This window comes from Lissotriton vulgaris, chromosome 12, assembly GCF_964263255.1.
Source record: "Lissotriton vulgaris chromosome 12, aLisVul1.2, whole genome shotgun sequence".
NCBI lineage: Eukaryota > Metazoa > Chordata > Amphibia > Caudata > Salamandridae > Lissotriton > Lissotriton vulgaris.
In genome coordinates this window covers 484,742,420-484,760,710 of record NC_141700.1, presented here as the reverse complement: position 1 = coordinate 484,760,710, position 18,291 = coordinate 484,742,420, and positions in this window count along the sequence as shown.

Below are 18,291 nucleotides of genomic sequence, written 5' to 3'. Positions count from 1 at the left end.
CCGCGAAATCGGCACTTTTTAAAAAATGCCGCGATTTTTACAAAAATGCCCGCGAAATCGGCATTTTTGTAGAAATCGCGGCATTTTCTGCTATATCCTGGGGGGTCTGCTTTATGTGGCAGATACTCAGCAGCATTGAAGCGTCACAGCGGGATGGCAAACCTCACACCTCCAGCCCTTGATGACCTGTTAAGAGGTGCTTCGAAGGTGACTGAGAGGGAGGGGCTGCAGGTTCAGGAGCTGCGACATCTATTCACATGCAAACAGCCCTGAATGTGTCATGTATTTGCTATTTAGAGGGAGGCTCACACATTCCATTTCTACCCAGGGCCCCAAACATCCGAGACTCTGCCAGATTACGCCCCTGATTACATCGAGGCAGCACATGGTTCTCTTCACGGAGCGTAATTACTGTCACTAAATTTTTAGCAAACCTCGGTTTTTCAAACAAAGCATCATTGAAATAACATGACAGTGTTTACATGTAAAGAACACTGACGGTGGTTATTTTAAAAAACAATGTTTATTTAAGCATCATTGACATCGAATTGATATTTAAGCATCATTGACATCGAATTGAACAATGCATAAAGCGAGCACATTATGCATATATTATGCATATAAGTATAAACGGGAAGCGGCGCAGCAGATGAGGATATGAATATTTTAAAGAACAATGATTATTTAAGCATCATTGCAAGAACATATAAACATATATTTGGAAGTATGTTTATTACGGTTCACGCCTGGGAAGTGTATTTATCACGCACATTCCTGCTCATTTTTTGAAGCTGCGGTTTGGGTCAAGGTGTGCTACATCCCCTCATATCAATATATCTGGTGGGTGGATGGATGGGTGGGTGCCTGGATGGATGGGTGCCTGGATGGATGGATGGGTGGGTGGTTGGGTGCCTGGATGGATGGATGGATGGATGGGTGGGTGCCTGGATGGATGGATGGATGGATGGATGCATGGGTTGGTGGTGACATGGGTGGGTGGATGGATGGGTCGGTGGATGGATGGGTGGGTGGGTGGGTGGATGGATGGATGGTGGTGGATGGATGGATGGATGGGTGGGTGGATGGGTGGGTGGGATGGGTGGCTGGCTGGATGGATGGTGGTGGATTGGGTGGATGGATTGGTTGGTGGATGGGTGGGTGGGATGGGTGGATGGATGGATGATAGTGGATTGGGTGGATGGGTGGAAGGATGAATGAGGGGAAGGATGGATGGATGAGGGGAAGGATGGATGAGAGGAAGGATGGATGAGAGGAAGGATGGGTGGATGAGGGGATGGATAGAGGGGAAGGATGGATGGATGGGTGGGTGAAAGGATGGATGGATGATGAGGGGATGGATGGATGGATGGTTGATGAGGGGGTGGGTGAAAGGATGGATGATGAGGGGAAGGGTGGATGGATGGATGATGAGGGAATGGATGGATGGATGGATGATGAGGGGAAGGATGGATGGATGAAGAGTGGGTGGGTAGATGGATGGATGATGAGGGAAAAGGATGGATGATGAGGGAAAAGGATGGATGGGTGATGAGGAGAAGGATGGATGATGAGGGGAAGGATGGATGATGAGGGGAAGGGCAGATGGATGGATGGATGGATGATGGGTGGGTGAAAGGATGGATGGAAGGATGATGGGTGGGTGAAAGGATGAATGGAAGGAAGGATGGCTAAGTGAAAGGGTCGATGGAGAGAGAAAGGGAGGATGGATGGATGGATGACTAAAATAGTGGATGGGTGGAAGGATTAGTAAGTGAAAGGATGGCTGGATTGGTAAAAGGGTAAATGGCTGAATGGATGAGTGAATGGATGGATGGGATGAAGAGTGGATGGATAAGTGGACAGAAAGTGTACAGATGGATAGGGTGAAAGGGTGGATGGATAATGGAGATGAGTGAAAGGATGGATGAGGTGATGGATGAAGGGATGGATGAGTGAAATGATAGATGGAAGGATACATGATGGATAGGTTTGCAAACGGTTGAATATGTTTGGAAATGGCTGGGCTTACTTATATACTATTGCGCGACCTCTGATATGTCTGTAAAACGTACCTATTGTCCTGAAGTTTTGTCCTGAATTTTGAGCTCCTGTCCTGAATTTGTGTCCTGAATTTTGACCCTTTGTCCTGAATTTTTACACTCACCGTCCTGAATTTGCACCAATGCCAGTTGGTCACCCTATTCGCTGGCTTGGAGACGGAGCGCCGTGCAGAGATGTCTGTCCCTCAAGATAAACAGACAGAACCACTCACCCATGTCATGGGTGTCAACTTCAACCAGTCCCCGCTTTTAAATCGGAGACGATTTGCAGGCTGACATTTTGCAACAAAACTACAAGTACCAACATGCAGTTCGCTACTGTTTAACAAGTGACCACTTGACGGTTTTGACTGCTCTTTCTCTAGTGGTTAGGTCTGTCGAACGGGCATCCGGTGGGATATCAGGTCGTGTTCAAAATACACTGTACTATTTAACGTGCTTACTAATAAAAGGGGCGATAGGTATAGCCATCATTAGTGCAGCAGGTACAGTGTCACCAAGCTCTAAGGCTATTGCAAGACACAAACTGACCTGCAATGGTACGCCTCTTCTGGCGCAGGGCTTTGCAACGTGATGCATCTGGGAGATGCGTCACGTAGTAAATACCCCGCACAATGGTGCATCTTTTGCGCCGCCGCTGCGTCACAAAAGTGACGCAACGGCGGCATAAAAGCAGCGCAAGGGGCTTGTAAATCTGCCCCAAAGTGTCTACATTGTAAAGAAACCAAATATACATTGCTTCATGTTGTTAAATAACTAAAAAAACTAAGATATCTGTGTTTGTTGGAGGAAAAATGGCTACATAAAATGCCGCAAAATTGCCGCTAAATTTCCATATTTGTGCCGCTAAATTTCCATTTTTGTGCCGCTAAATTTGCTAATCCATGCCGCTATATCCTGGGGGGTCTGTTCAAGGTTAGTCACGGGGAGGGTGCCCGAGTTGATGTTCGCGGACGACACCTTGTTGTTGTCCAAAACATCAACGGGCATTCAACGCATTCTGGATGGCTTCGCTGACTTTTGCATCTTGAGAGGCTTGGAGATCAACCTATCTAAACCTAAATTTATGATCTTCAACCCCCCCCAGGACCACTCCCACAAACCCATCGTTAGATGGCATTCCCCTGGAGACAGTGAAGTCTTTCCAGTATTTGGGTATCACTTTATCGGAACACCTGGAGTGTGATACCCAACTGGCCAGGGCAAGCCTAAAGTTAACCCAAACAGCGGGAGGATAATGAAAATGTATAGGCTGGCCATGTTTAAGCCAGCTGCCCCTATTATTGAAATCTATAAAGTACAGGCTAGGGGGGCCACCCTCTATGGGGCTGAATTGTGGGGACATAGTAGGCCCTCTAAACTTATGAAAGTAGAGCATTCTTTCATGAGGAATTTGGTGGGACTTCCGCCTAGCACACCTTTAGTCCCCCTCCGCGTGGATTTAGGGCTATTACCCATTGATGAAGTTACTGCTCTAAGAAGTTGAACCCTCATGTACTGGCGAAGACTATGGGTAACACCAGAGCTGTCTCCTTGTAGAGACGAACTCAGAGAGGTTTTGCCCACCCTGATTAGTAAGAAAATCCCATGGCTTAGCCACATAAGGGCTCTTAGTACCAGAATAGGAAGGCAGGAACTCTGGGAAGCTCCGGATATAGTGTGCTCATTAATAACTAGGGTATAACTGGTGGGACATTGTAGGTATCACAACTTGCCAATCCTACAAGTAAGTTCCACTGTTGGTCGCTTGACAACAGAGTTTCTACAGGTGAAAGCGGAATATAAAAAAGAAGAGTTTTTAGATTTGATACATCCTCCCCTGGCCTGGGAATTATACACGCAATTCAGCTTGGGGACTCCCCCTCCTATTATGTCGTTCACCAGTAAATGGGACAATGACAAGAATCAGGAATGCCAGGCGTGTAAACATAAGATAGAGTCTGAAAATCATGTGTTTTTCCTATGCCCTGCTTATCATGTATCCCGCAAACGATGGGCAATTCCAATTTGTAGGAATCTAGGATTTAGACACTGTTTTCAAGCCCTTAGGATTTTAAAGTATGATACCCATCCCCCTATTGTTTTTGCCGTCTCGCGCTTTCTGAAAGGGATGTGGCACAAGCGTAGGAGTTTCCTAAAATAATCATTTGTGGAGCCGTATGTCTGCCTGTCTGTTAAAAGAAATTAATGGAGGCATTTATAATGTGGTTACTTGTAGCACTTATTAATTTATTTTTTAATATCGATAACTTTCAAGGATTTTGAAGCTGTTTTTATCTAGAGATGTCTGAATTACATTTTTAAATTGGAAAAAATGCAGAATACATGATTGTATTGTATTATTTAATGCTATTTATTAACTTGTTTGTTGTTTTGTATGATTGTATTAATGTACTTTTATGGCCTGAGGTGACCGAAATAAAGTTATCGAATGGAATGGCTATTCAATATAGGCACTGGGATAGCTTTGTCATCAGTAACATTCCGATCCTGAAATTGCTGGAAGTACTGAGTAAAGTTGAATTCTGCAAAGTCAAGGATTTCACTCTTCAATCATGTAACATTCTCATATTCTGTATATAGATTCAAGCAGGCATTTGGATCCAGCGATCCTTCTCCATTATTCCCCTGTGCATCAAAACCCTGGTGTACTTCTATGTAAGCCAAAATCATTTCATAATCACGCTCAGAGTATCGAGAAGAATCTACCGTACAGTGGAGGTACATCATTGACAGCAATTTAAACCAGGCCTCACAACTTCCCAATTAAGATAGGGGCAATGAAATAAAGAGATCATGTCTATGCATCACTGAACGTAACAAACCACAAACCCAACAATTTGTCGTATTAGTAGCACTATGCGTTTGATGCAACATTTCCACAAATAAATTTTTAACATAAGTTTGGTGATGCCTTTCCTTGTGAGGGGCTAGCGTAAGAAAATAATGCTCAGTCGGTGGGGTAGCAGTTCCTAATACAGTATGCATAGGATGATGAAATTCTAAATATAAGAACACACTCATTTTTATAATAAAAAATACTGCAATGGTGACTACGAAAGCGACTTTCACACGGGTTGTCCAAGACGAAAACATGGGCACATATGTGGGAATATATCGAGGAGCTAGGGGGCGTTCCTCCTCAGGAATAAAACGACCATAGGGATACATTCTAACTAAAAGTCCAAACTACACTAAGGGACGCAGTTCAACCTGCCAGAGGGTGCTTCTTTCCTGTGTCCGTCTAGAGCCTTTCAGGCAGGCTCCTATTGTTCATCAAAGAGAAAACAGATCTGTGCAATAACGTGATAGGTACAGTTGTAACCTGGGCCCTCGTCTTGAATTCTTAGTCTTTCTTTCTGAACAGAGCAATACAAAGTTCCAGCTCTCAATGTGTTCAGTCCAGTGTCTCGCTCAGTAACCCCAAACAAATCTAGCAATGCCCTAATATTCAAGTCTTTCCCTATCTCCTTCCGTATTTATTGGGGATCCAGCGTTGCTTCCTGGGCCGCAGGTTATAACGAACATGACAAGGTAACTCCTGGTAAGCCAAAAAAAGCAGGTGAAGTGGCATCCGTGACGTCTGATTTATCCTGAACTCCTTGTGTATCAACAGGGGCAACCGATTCAGGGGCCAATTTCACTGTTGACGATGAGACCCCATTCATGCCTGGTGCTCCTTCCTTTTGCCTTTCCTCGATTTCTTGGTCATCAGAGAAGAGAACAACACAAGGAGCTCTCTCACTTTCTTGGGTCAGAATTCCTTCTGGCATGAAATTTCTGTTTGATGTGTAATCCATTACAGTTATGCTTGATAAGCTCTGCATTAAAGTGTTTCCCGTTATCTGACCAGATCACGCTAGGTAATCCGTATCTTGGGAAATACTCCTTAATAAAAGCTTTGGCTGTTGCCAGGGCGGTGTTCTCCTTAGTGGGTTAGGCTTCCACCCATTTACTAAATGCATAAACCACCACCAAAACATACTTCAAATTATTCACTCTTTCTAACTGTATGTAATCCATCGGGAGTACTTCAACAGGTAAGGACGGGGGTGCAAAAATCCCACCAAGGACAGATTCCCGATCTCCTGGATTATGTCGTAAACAAATCATGCAATGTTAAACTAAATGGGCTGGCGTTTTGATGATATTGGGGTTATTCCAAACTAGGTCTAATAAAGCACAAATCCCCTTTGTTCCAGCATGCGCTGTTCCATGAGCCATAACTACTACGGCATTAACAAATGCATTATGAAGCATCCACTGTTGTTTCTCACTTAAGTCAATCTAACAACCGTTATCATCCAACCTCCCCATCTCATTTTCCCAACGGAACAGTTCTGCAGGGGTAGCTTCTTTCTGTATCTCTCGGACACTTTCCATGATGTTATCAAACATGTCAGACTCCTCAACCCATCTAGCTGAACTTACATACATGGGAGACACTTTAGATCTAGCTGTCTCCTTTGCTATTTGATCAGCAAAAGCATTTCCCTTTCCTACAGTATCCACTATTGCCTTGTGTGCGCTACATTTCATCATCAAAGAATCTTTATTTCGGCTTTTGCCATAAAAGAATGCAAAATAAAACATATACAAAGCTGATGACACAATTCCTTAGAAAAGACACCGTATTGATAAAATCGTTCATGCTAGAGTGGCACATGATATCAATATAACAATCTTGTCAACAAATGAACCTTAACAATCTTTAGCAGTCATGCACCTACGTTTAGTCCACATAGCTAGCAGGAACTGAGAGACTGCAAATACAATGTGCCTAGACGTATACATTTTTAAAATTCTAAAAGCATATGTACACTGTACAAAACCCAAAATTTTACATAGAGGTACTAGCCAGTACTTCCTGGGTTTACTGTAGGCTGGACCAAAGAACAGTACATGAAGTTCATCTTCCAAGTCACAGCTACACCCTGGACAAGCCTTGATGGTAGGGGCTGACCATTTGCTTTATCATTCTGAGTTCAGAAATACTAAACTCGAATTTTTACCTAGTTTATTGAGTCAGATAGTATTATAAAATGTAATAATCTAACTGCCCATTCTGGCCTATGTGGAATAGGTAGCCTTGAAATAGTGAAAAACAAAAATGGCTGTAATTCACTATTAGGACATGCCACACACATCAGGGCTTGTCTTACCTTATACTTACAAGGCACCCAGCCCTTGGGCCTACCATAGGGGTGTCTGATATGAAGAAAAAGGAAGGTTTAGGGACTGGCAAGTGGGTGCACTTGCCCAGTCAGCATGGCAGTGCCAGACTGCACACAAGCTCTGCAATGGCAAGCCTTAGGCAGACTTTTACAGGCTGCTTCTGTGGGTGGGTGGCACAACCGTGCTACAAGCCCACCAGCAGCATTTGGTTTACAAGCCCTGGGCACTCCTGGTGCACTCTACTAGGGTGTGACAGGTAAAACAAACCAGCCAATCATGGAATCACTAATCCATACATCAGTTTACAATAGGGAGAGCATATGCACTTTCACACTGATCAGCAGTGGTAAAGTGCCCAGAGTCATAAAACCAACAAAAACAGGACAGACAAAATACAGAAGGAAGGCAAAAAGTTCAGGGATGACCCTGCAAAAATGGCCAAGTCCAACAGATGAGCTATTCTCCATCTCAGGACGTTTTAACCAGTCCAGGAAGGGAGCTTGATAATACTTCCCCATATGTGAAAGTGCCATGCCTCTATCTTCTATGTTGAGCTGGATTGTAGTAAGTTTAGTGTGGGCCATCCTCGCTTGCCATAAAAAATAGTGCCTAATTTTGTCAATCTCAGTAAAGAATGATTGCCAGAATTTGACCAAAACGTTTGAAAAGAAAAAGTAAACAAGGAAAGAAGCGACATCTTAATGAGCGCTACTCGTCTTATAATGGTAAATTTTGCTAGTTAATAATGCACGTGCCGTGTTAGGCGTGAGGTGTAATTAAACTTAAACAGATCTGAAAAATCATGAGACAAAAATGCCTAAATACCTTATAGGCCGGGTAGCTGAATAGTGCTGTTGCACATCCATGGGTAAAAGTGAAGGAGCTTTTTAGGTCTAAAAAAGATTCCCTTTGGGATATTCAATTAGCATACCATATACCCATACAGCACTTAAGCACACAATAGTACTTCAATATTCAACAATATTATTAGACATACATTGGGTCAATACCATCAGTTACCAGAAAGTCAATATATAGACAAAAAGGATTTTCCGTTGGAAAAATGTATTTGACTAATTCAAAGTCAAGAAGGAATGGGTGGAATTTGAGATACCATTTAATTATATGTATATATGTATGTTACATGGTTATATATATAATTCTAAATAAAGCCCTATAATAATTATCCCCTTTGTTATTGAAACTATGGCCCTGGAAAGGTAGATTTATCTCTGAACATTGCCGAATAAATTTCACTGTAGAGCCTCCAGTAATGATGACAACATCCGGATTAATAAAGTCGGGGAGGGGAGAGAAGAATGAATACCATTCCAAAATGGCGGCGTAATAACAGTCTTGCGTCTAGTTTAGTCCGTCATCGTTGTTGTAGCAAACCCGGTGTTTTTTACGTGAGCTTTTGTCCAATTAACACCCGTATATAAGGGTAAGGAAATGCGCATGTCCACACACGATTGTGGCGGACGAGGCAGGAGATTCTTTAATCCCGGTAAGCAGGAATATTGCGCTACTAGAGACGCTCTGGGGCGAGGGGGTTTCTTTAGATGGCTGCTTAATGAGATACATTTAGATGGTATCTTAGCCATATTGTATAGTTTGTCTTCGGTAAATGTTATACCTTCTAAAATAGAACATCGCCCAAAGATGGAGCCGGTAACATGACAGCGAGACGATTTTATCCCACTGTTGCGGGTATAAGGATCCCGGAGGGTTTTTTTCGGCGCGATTTTTGCCGAATCAAAATCTCGATGGAAAGTGACTATGGCATACATGGCAGTTTATCTTCCATCCTCGATAAGCGGTCAGAGTGCATGAATAGGAATATGAGGCGCGTAGCGTTCGTTAGAAGGCTACTTATTATGTTCTTACATTCTTAAAGTAAGCGGTTAGAGTGCGCGAATGGAAATACTGGCACATAATCTGTTATTTAAGAAGTGAAATTCCTTAAAAATGTAAAGATGTGCTGTGATGTTAGACTATCCGGCCATAAACATGTGAAATATTAGTGGTAATGCGGTATATTAATAATAAAATTGTACACTTACATGCATGATATTGACGACAATCACAAGATAGTATAGATTCTCTTGAATTTTAATTAAAATTATAATAAATGGAGGCCGACTTATGAACAATGGGCTTTGTTGAGGAACAGCTAAACTAGGGTTAGTATAGCACTAAGAGTTATCCTACAATCCTGTTTTTTAACCTAGAATAGGTGGGATCAATTGTTAAATATCTTAATGTTGTTTTTCTAGGCTGGACCCCCAGATCCCTTATTTTATATATAAAAAACGAAGAATACTGAAAGGAAACTGAAAGGAAGACTGTGGAAGGGAATAAAAATATAACTCACAGGTAATTTACAACTAAAGTGTACATAACAAAAGAGTCCTGGCCATATAATCACACCCCAATTCTAACAAGGGTGTGGTCTCTGTTTCAGGATTGGTTGCCTACAATTGGTGGAATTTGAAAAAATCCCTGTTTAAGTTTGCCTGAATCTTATTGGCTGTGGTAGGTATCTGAATATGAAATAATTTAGTAAATTGTCTACCATTTAATACAATTTGAGGTATTTTACTTTGAGCCTATATTTTTTGGATACAGGCAACTGTAAAGAAGTGTTCTCCAAATCAAATTTTTTTGGGAGGCAACAATTTGTTACACTGAACATTAAGAAGATATCCCTTGCAGATTGTTGGGGTAACCTGTGCTAATCATGGTGGGTACCCTTGGCATTATGTGTATGTGTTCATATAACGAAGGAGGCTGTTAAACCCCTCATGTCTAATAATTGTCCACTAAACAATTATGAGAGTTTATCATACATAACAACTCACTTGTATAAACAAACAGTGAGTTAGGACGTACAAGGTGTTTTAATTTTGGAAATTTTCCCAGTTAAACACAATTTAAACATATTTAGTAGTAGTGTAGTTTGAATGATTGTAGAGTTCTGTGAATTGAGCCTTTCTGTCAGTAGTACCAGCAACTCAAATAATAGTACAGTATTTGTTAGTTTTAACTAGTTTACAAATCTACCGAAAACCTCTAAAAGAAATAATCATATGTAATGTATATTACATCTGACATGTGCTCCAGATATAGAAACGTCATAGTTACAGGAGACTTCAATTTTCACTGGGACAAAGATAAGAAACAGCCAGCGGCCAACACCCTAGAGACAACCATGTCCTCTCTAGGATTCAGGCTGCTTGTAAACGCTCCCACCCATATAAAAGGCCACACCCTAGACCTGATATGGACCACAGATCCCAGTGTGGTACTAGCTGGAATCCTCCCTTGTATGTGGTCAGACCATCATCTGATCTACTGTGACATCCCTCTAGATACCATACTTTCACGCCCAGCACCTAAAACCAGACTGACCCGCCAGTGGAAAAACGTAGACCAACATACACTGACTACATCACTCAGAGGAATTGCCCAGCCGATAATGCTTAATCCAGATGTAGATCAGGATTGTAAAGATATGATGGACTATTTGGTAAAGGCCATTGATCAGATAGCCCCTGAGAAACTTCAGACAAAAAACAGTGGGAAAAAGGGAGCCCCTTGGTTCACACCCGCCTTGAGGGACCAAAGGAAGGCCCTGCGTAACATGGAGAGAAACTGGAGGAGGAATAAGGATACAGCCACTTGCGAACAATACAAGATGGCGTTCCGTAGCTACAAAAAATCTATCCGGACAACTAAAGCCGCATTCTATGAGGTCCGTATAAATAGGGCGAATAATGTTCAAAAGGAAACGTTTAAAATCCTGAAGGAACTAACAAAAAGAGCCCAGGATGCAGAAAGTAGCATAGACTGTGACACCTTCCAGAAATACTTCCTGGATAAGGTTGATATCATCATGCGCGAGATAAAAAGCACGCGTGACGCATCTGTGCCGGAAATGTGGCGCATTGCTGGAGATGCGTCGCAAGCGCGACGCAGCTCCAGCAAGGCTCGGGGTGCCCCATTTTAACAATGCTGCGTCAAGACCTACGCCTGCTTCAAGCAGGCGCAGGCTTTTGACGCAGCATTGGCTTAAATGTGACTGAGTGAAATCTCATAGATTTCACTCAGCCACTTTTGCGAGGCGCACCTGCCCCGGAACGCCCACCCTGCGCCGGAACGCCCACAAGCGGCGCAGGGCTTTACAACGTGACGCATCTGCCTAGATGCGTCACGTTGTAAATCATTCGTAGGGATGCGCCACGTTTACGCCGCCTTGCGTGACGCAACAGCGGCGTAAACGTGGCGCAAGGGCCTCATAAATCTGCCCCATAGAGTTCTGCATAGTGATCTAAGAACCTGCTGCCAATATGATCAATGTCTGTCACAGTGCGACTCTGCTTCTCATTGACGATAGATTTAATGGCCCCCTGATTCCTTTTCTTTTTGACCAACGGCCAACCATGTCACAAAGTGCATGTTCGCTCTCTTTGTGGAGTTGCTGAAAGCATGACTTCTGATTGACCAAATCGCTTGGAAGTTAAAAAGTCTTTAAGTCTTTGACTTGCCAAACCAAGATTAGCTTTGGATTCAGCAGTGTGTGAAATAAAGTCATCCCTATGAGCTTGCTCTAAATCCTGCTAATGGATAATTGCCTCTTGTCTCAATTTGCTAACTGGAGCTGTATAAGAGCTCGCTTCTCCCCTACTAATAGCTTACAGACCCTCCAAACAGTAAAGCTCTTGGCTGTGCCAATGTGTCTCTGAAAACACTCTTCTAACGCTACACGCATGGCTTCAACCCAGCCTTCCTGCTTTCTTTAATAAGGATTTGTCTAATGACCAATGAGTTGCTCTTTCGGAAGGGTGCTCATTTTTAGATCTAAAAAAAAAGGACAGAGCGGTCAGAGAAAGGGTTCAAGAGTATACCGGATCCGACTTCTCTACAGCTATACAATACTAAGAAATAATCAATGCGTGACGCAGAGTTGAAACGTCGGGCGAAGCAGGTATATTCCCACCACGCAGGATGGTCAGTGCACCAGGGATCTACCAGAGCAGGATCTTGTAATAGATTAGGCAGAACCCGAGCTGATTTAGGCATATTCTAATGCTAGTTTTGGCAGAGCAATCCCATTTTACATCCTGGATGACATTAAAATGGACTTGAATTAGAACTAGTCCTGTATACCATGTAGAGCACCCCTCATGCTCTGTGGTTTGAGTTTGCTTCTTGCCTCTAACAGTGTTCAAGATGGCAGGTGCTGCGCTCAGCCACTCCCTGAGGGAAGCTTAATCCTCATATTCAGTTTGGGCATAGAGGAGTCAATACTTCCTTGAATGCATGTAGTCATGGGACTCACAAATGGATTTCTGCTGGTCCCCTTCCTTTTCCCTCTCTGGCTCTCAACTTCACGGAGGGCCGGCTGGGGACCATGTCAAACCTGTGCAGCGGGATCACAGCGCCATTTTTACGCCTGGTGAGTGTAAACAGAACTTCCTTTCCATAAGGTCTTCCAAAGCTTCTAAAAACTCCAATGAACCACCCTAGAACTTTCTGGTTTAATATCAGTAACTGGACTCAATAAGGAAGATGTCCCGAAGAGCACTAAATGAGTTCGGCACAGGCAGACAGAGATGTTTTCAAGGACAGTATGGCTGCTCAATTATAGGAATTGCAGAAATTGGCAGCTGAACAGACAGCAGCCCGAGGACAGGGTGTTCAAAATCCTACCCCTTTGGGGCCCTCGGGGTTTCTCTTCAGAAGCACACGAGGGACGATCCTGAAGCATTTCTTCTCAATTTTGAAAGAGCGGCTCGGGCCTGTGGATGACCCTTAGAGAAATGCCAATTCTTCTTGGCCCCTCTGCTCAACGGAGAGGCACAAGCTGCCTATCAGGTAGCCAACAGCGACAGCAATACCCCTCACACGTAGATCAAGAATATCATACTTGATCACTTAGGATTAGATGCGGAGGCATTTCGTGTACGCTTCCGGAAAGAGCAGGGCCATCCAGGGGAGAATCCAAAAACCCTGTTTTGTCTACTAAAAGCTGCTGCAGACAATTGGCTGAGACCATTAGACATCACCAAAGAGGAGCTCATGGACCGGGTGCTATGTGAACCAGACAAGTCTAACTGAGTCCCTCAAGGAAAAAACGAGAAGTGAAGCAAAAGACCCCCTCCATATCCACCTAAACCTCGCTCCCCATAAACCAGACATTCAACCATACAGGGGTCCCAATGCTTTGAATGTGGCGAGTGGGGACATATAGCTCGCATATGTCCCCAGAAGAAAAGCCTTGAGGAACCATGGAGGTCGGTTACATTCCTAGATCCGTCCTATACAGAGGTGAGCTGGGGAAGGCCTTTTACATAAGTGTAGAGGTGAATGGGGAAACAGTGAAGGCCTTGCTGGACTCGGGGTGTAGACAGTCCGTCATAGGGGGGGATCTTGTTTTATCTACACAGCACATACTGGAGGTCTTGGTACGCATCAGATACGTACATGGCGGCGTGAGACACTATCCCCTCGCCTCCATCACACTCACTCCAAAAGGTGGGCCCCCCTGTGAAGTAAGGGTGGGGGTGTTGGCAGGGCTTCCTGAGGATCTTATTATTGGGGCGGACAATCCCGGTTTCCTTAGGATGTTCCTTGATACGGTACAAGAGCAAAATCAAAAGGGAGAGCGGGTTGACACCAGAGAGACACGCCTCCCTGCCCTTATCACATCAGATCCCTGGCTACTTGATAAGAATTTTAAATTTGCCCAGTTGAATGACCCAACCCTCCAGCAGGCTTGGCAAAGTGTCCAGAGACAAAAGGATAACAATCCCATAACATATCCCCAGTTCAACATTAGGAAGGAGTTATATCGGATTGGGAACAAGGGGGAAGATCCACAACTCCTCGTACCATTATCATTCAGGGAGCAAATACTGTTCTTCTCGCATTAACATCTCACTGCAGGACACATCAGGGTGAAGAAGGTCACACAGAATGTATTGAGGTATTTTTATTGGCCCGGGGTATGCAAAGATATACAAAAGTACTGTCAGGAATGTGAGACCTGTCAAAAAAAGAGCATGTGCCGCTCTCCCCCGTTGCCCCTGCAACCCTTACCTATTATAAGTGTACCATTCGAGAGGGTGGGTATGGATCTCATAGACCCCCTTCCAAAAACCCACAGGGGACACCTGTACGCTCTAGTACTGGTGGATTATACGACCCGATACCCCGAGGCATTCACCCGAACAGCTACCACTACCCACAAATTGCAGAAAAATGAATCAAACTGTTTTCCAGGGTAGGATTCCCTCTCGCGATCTTGACTGATCAGGGCACCCCTTTTGTCTGCCGACTTATGAAGTAAGTGTGTAAAACCCTCAATCTTTAATGCAAAAACAACAATTGATGGACAAAATGCAGAACAGTGTCATACATTCACCCCAGTACAGAGATCTGGGCCTAAATCCATCGTTTTTTTTGCACTTCACACCACCCCAGTTCATACATGGCCATATGCAAATCAGCCTTGACCCTGTGCCCCACTGGGGTGGGGTGGAGTGCAAATAAACAATGGATTTACGCCCAGATCTCTGTACCGGTGTGAATGTATGATATTGCTCTGCATTCTGTCCATCAACTGTTGTTTTTGCAAACCCTCAATCTTATACACAATAAGACATCAGTATATGACCACCAGACCGATGGCCTTTTTGAGAGGTATAATGGGACCCTAAAGACAATCCTCAAGTAAATGCTGAGTGGTGAGGGGACCGACTGGGACTGTCTGCTTCCGCTGGCACTATATGTGGTCAGGATCCAGTTCCAAAGCAGCCTCGGATGTTCATCATTCGAGATGCTGTACAGGAGACAACCAAGGTCTCTGCTAGAGATGACGAAGGAGGCGTGGGAGAGGGAGGAGGCTGATGAAGCTCGGGGGGGTTTTGGAGTACATTAATACTCTAAAATCAAAAATAGGGAACTTGTGGGACCTTGCTTATTCAAATTTGGAAAGAAAACAGGAGAGACAAAAGTATCATTATGTCAAGTATCGTGCTCTCCTCAGATGCACAGGAGCAGAATGTTGCAAGTTCCCAATGCGCAATAAGATTCCTCAGCCACACACGGAAACAACGTGTAAGCCAATGAAATCCCACGGGGTTAAAGGGATAGGACAAAGAAGAGACAGCCACACCTCGCCTGTTCCTTTCACTCAGCTTCAGACTTCTCTTATTCTTCCTCTACTTCCTTGCTTCACAGGTAAGTACCTACTGTGAAAGAAACACACACATTAATGACTGTATACTAATGCAATTCTAAAAAATGTGGCCTCTCTTACTATTAACCTACCCCGTCTAGGTGTGACCTATGCTTCTCTTCTGTTGGTGATTTGTATTGCTTTTGCATGCTGTGAATTAATAGCAAGAATTATTTCTTGTCCTAAGCCTTTTCCTTATTAACTCTCTCTCTCTATTCTATTACAGATTCCTCACCTGAGTTAGGCACAGCTGAAGTGTTAACAGTATTCTGATATGGTAAGTATAACTTTGAATCTTAAAACTGTCTTTCTTCACCTTCTTTTTACTCCGCTATGTTCTAATTAAACTTGTCTTCACTCGAGAATGATTTACATCAAAAACTATTATTATATACATGAAGTTACTTCACTTCTTGTCGGTAGCGGTATTTCCATAATTAATGCTCTTTTAATTTCACTTCTAGTCTCCCTTCGATACTCAGCACTAACATTTCTCTTTGTGACCTGTGCTGACTCTTAATATTGTAATGTTTAATATTGTGTCTTACTCTGAAGCATGCTCGCCAAAACAACTCAGAGTTTACCAATGCGCATGCTCAAGTGTGCAGCCTCTCTCTTCAGAGATTGCGCAAGTCCCAAAAATCACTATTAACTTGGAACCGTCTTGCTTGGAAGGAACTGGCTTCCCAAATACTTCAGTTCAGCAACGAAGGTTGGATGCAGCAAGCGCAATGAAGTTTCCCTATTCCGACTTTGGGACGCTAACTCAGATACGTCCTTCTCTCCAGCGAAGTCTGGTGAAGTGCGCCACAGCGCGGGCACAACACCTGGACCTAGATGATTGTTGGTAACTTCTAGAGCACTAACCTGCTGCTCAAAATCTTGATTTCTGGTGGCCATATTAGCAAGAGCATGAGCTGAAAGCTTGTTCTGTCTGCGCACTATTCTTCTCTTCCGTCTGGACCTGTGATCAATGGCATTAACCAAGAGTCTTTTTGCATTACGTGATCTGACAATCCTGACAGTACCCTCCCTCAAAGTACTTCCTCTCTGCTTGGGCTTGTTCGGGAATTTTCTATGAAATTCTTTAATCAATCTAGGGGCGTGAACATCTGAAGAAAACTCCCATGATCTTTCCTCAGGTCCATAGCCCTTCCAATCCAACAAATAGTACAATCATCCCTTTTTAATCTTAGCATCCAAAACCTGCTGTACCTCAAACTCTTCTCCTTTCTCAGTTAGGATTGGCCCAGGAGGTTTGTTGATCCGTAAATCATTTGTCACCTTCTTGAGTAAAGAGACTTGAAAAACCGGATGAACTTGTAACCCCCTAGGCAACTTCAACTGATAGTTTAATGTGCTCAACTTTTTCTCAATCTGATACGGACCTACAAATCTTGGCTGTAACTTTCTAACTCATTTAATACTAAGGTTCTTGGTATTCAACCAAACCTTATCTCATACTTGTAACTCTGGTTCTTTTCTTCTCTTTTCGTCTACATAGTATTTGTAACTTTCCTTTGCCTTAGTTAAATTCTCTGTGGCTAAACTATGTACTTGTGTTATGTGTTCTACCAAGTCAGTTACTGCCGGAACAACCACCTCCTGAAAATGTAAAGACTGATGGGGATGTCTACCATTGTTGAGATAAAAAGGAGTGTAACCTGTCAAAACATTTTTTGCATTGTTGTGCGCAAACTCTGCTGCCCATAGGTAATCTGGCCAATCACCCTCCTGATCTAACAAACACAATCTAAGGTACTGCTCCTGATTTGTTCGTTCAGTCTGGCCATCTGTCTCTGGGTGATAACTAGTGGTATACCTGGTTTCTACGTTCAGTTTTTGGTTGAAGGCCTTCCAAAAGTGGGACAGGAATTGGGAACCCCTGTCTGATATCAAGACCTTGGGTATACCATGTGCTCGAACAACTGTTTGACTAAATGTGTGTGCCAATGTTTTCGCTGTGGGCCCCCCTTTTAATGGTACAAAATGGGCCATTTTAGTAAAGGCGTCTACACATACCAATATTGTATCGAATCCTCGACTTGATGGAAAATCTACTATTAAGTCTAATGTTATGGTATGCCATGGGTAAGGGGGGTTGGCAAGGGTTGCAATAACCCTTTTGGAGCTTGCCGCTCAGGTTTTCTCCTTGCGCAGATCTCACAGGTTGTCACATATCGCTGCACATCTTTAATCATGTCTGGCCACCAAAATCGTTGTCTCACTAAGTCTTCAGTCTTAGTAATTTTTTTATGTCCTGCCAAAATGCTATCATGACTTTCCTTCAATGCCTTTTGCTGCATTTCAGGCGTGGGCAAATAAAGAGCTCCATTATTATATGGCAAACCTTCTCGAATTTCTCGTCTTGAATCCTTCTTTTCCCCACTTCTCCATTTCTTCCAAGGACATGAGGTTCTGATTTCCTTCTTTCTGAGACTCTTGCAAAATTGCACAAAGCACCTTTTCAGCTGGTATAATTGTATGATTCTTGACCTCTTCAAACACCCCCTTTGTGCCCAATCTGGACAAGGCATTCGCCTTACCGTTTTGTGCACCAGGTCGATATGTGATAACAAAGTCATAATCAGCAAAATATAGAGACCAACGTAATTGCCCTGGTGTCAATGTTCTGGCTGACTTCAAAAATTTCAAATTTCTATGATCAGTATAAACTGTCACCACGTGCTTGGCACCCATCAAATAGTGTATCCATTCTTTGAATGCATCCTTGATGGCCAATAACTATTTTTCCATTATTGTGTGGTTGACATCTGCTGCAGTTAATTTTCTCGAACGAAAAGCCACAGGATG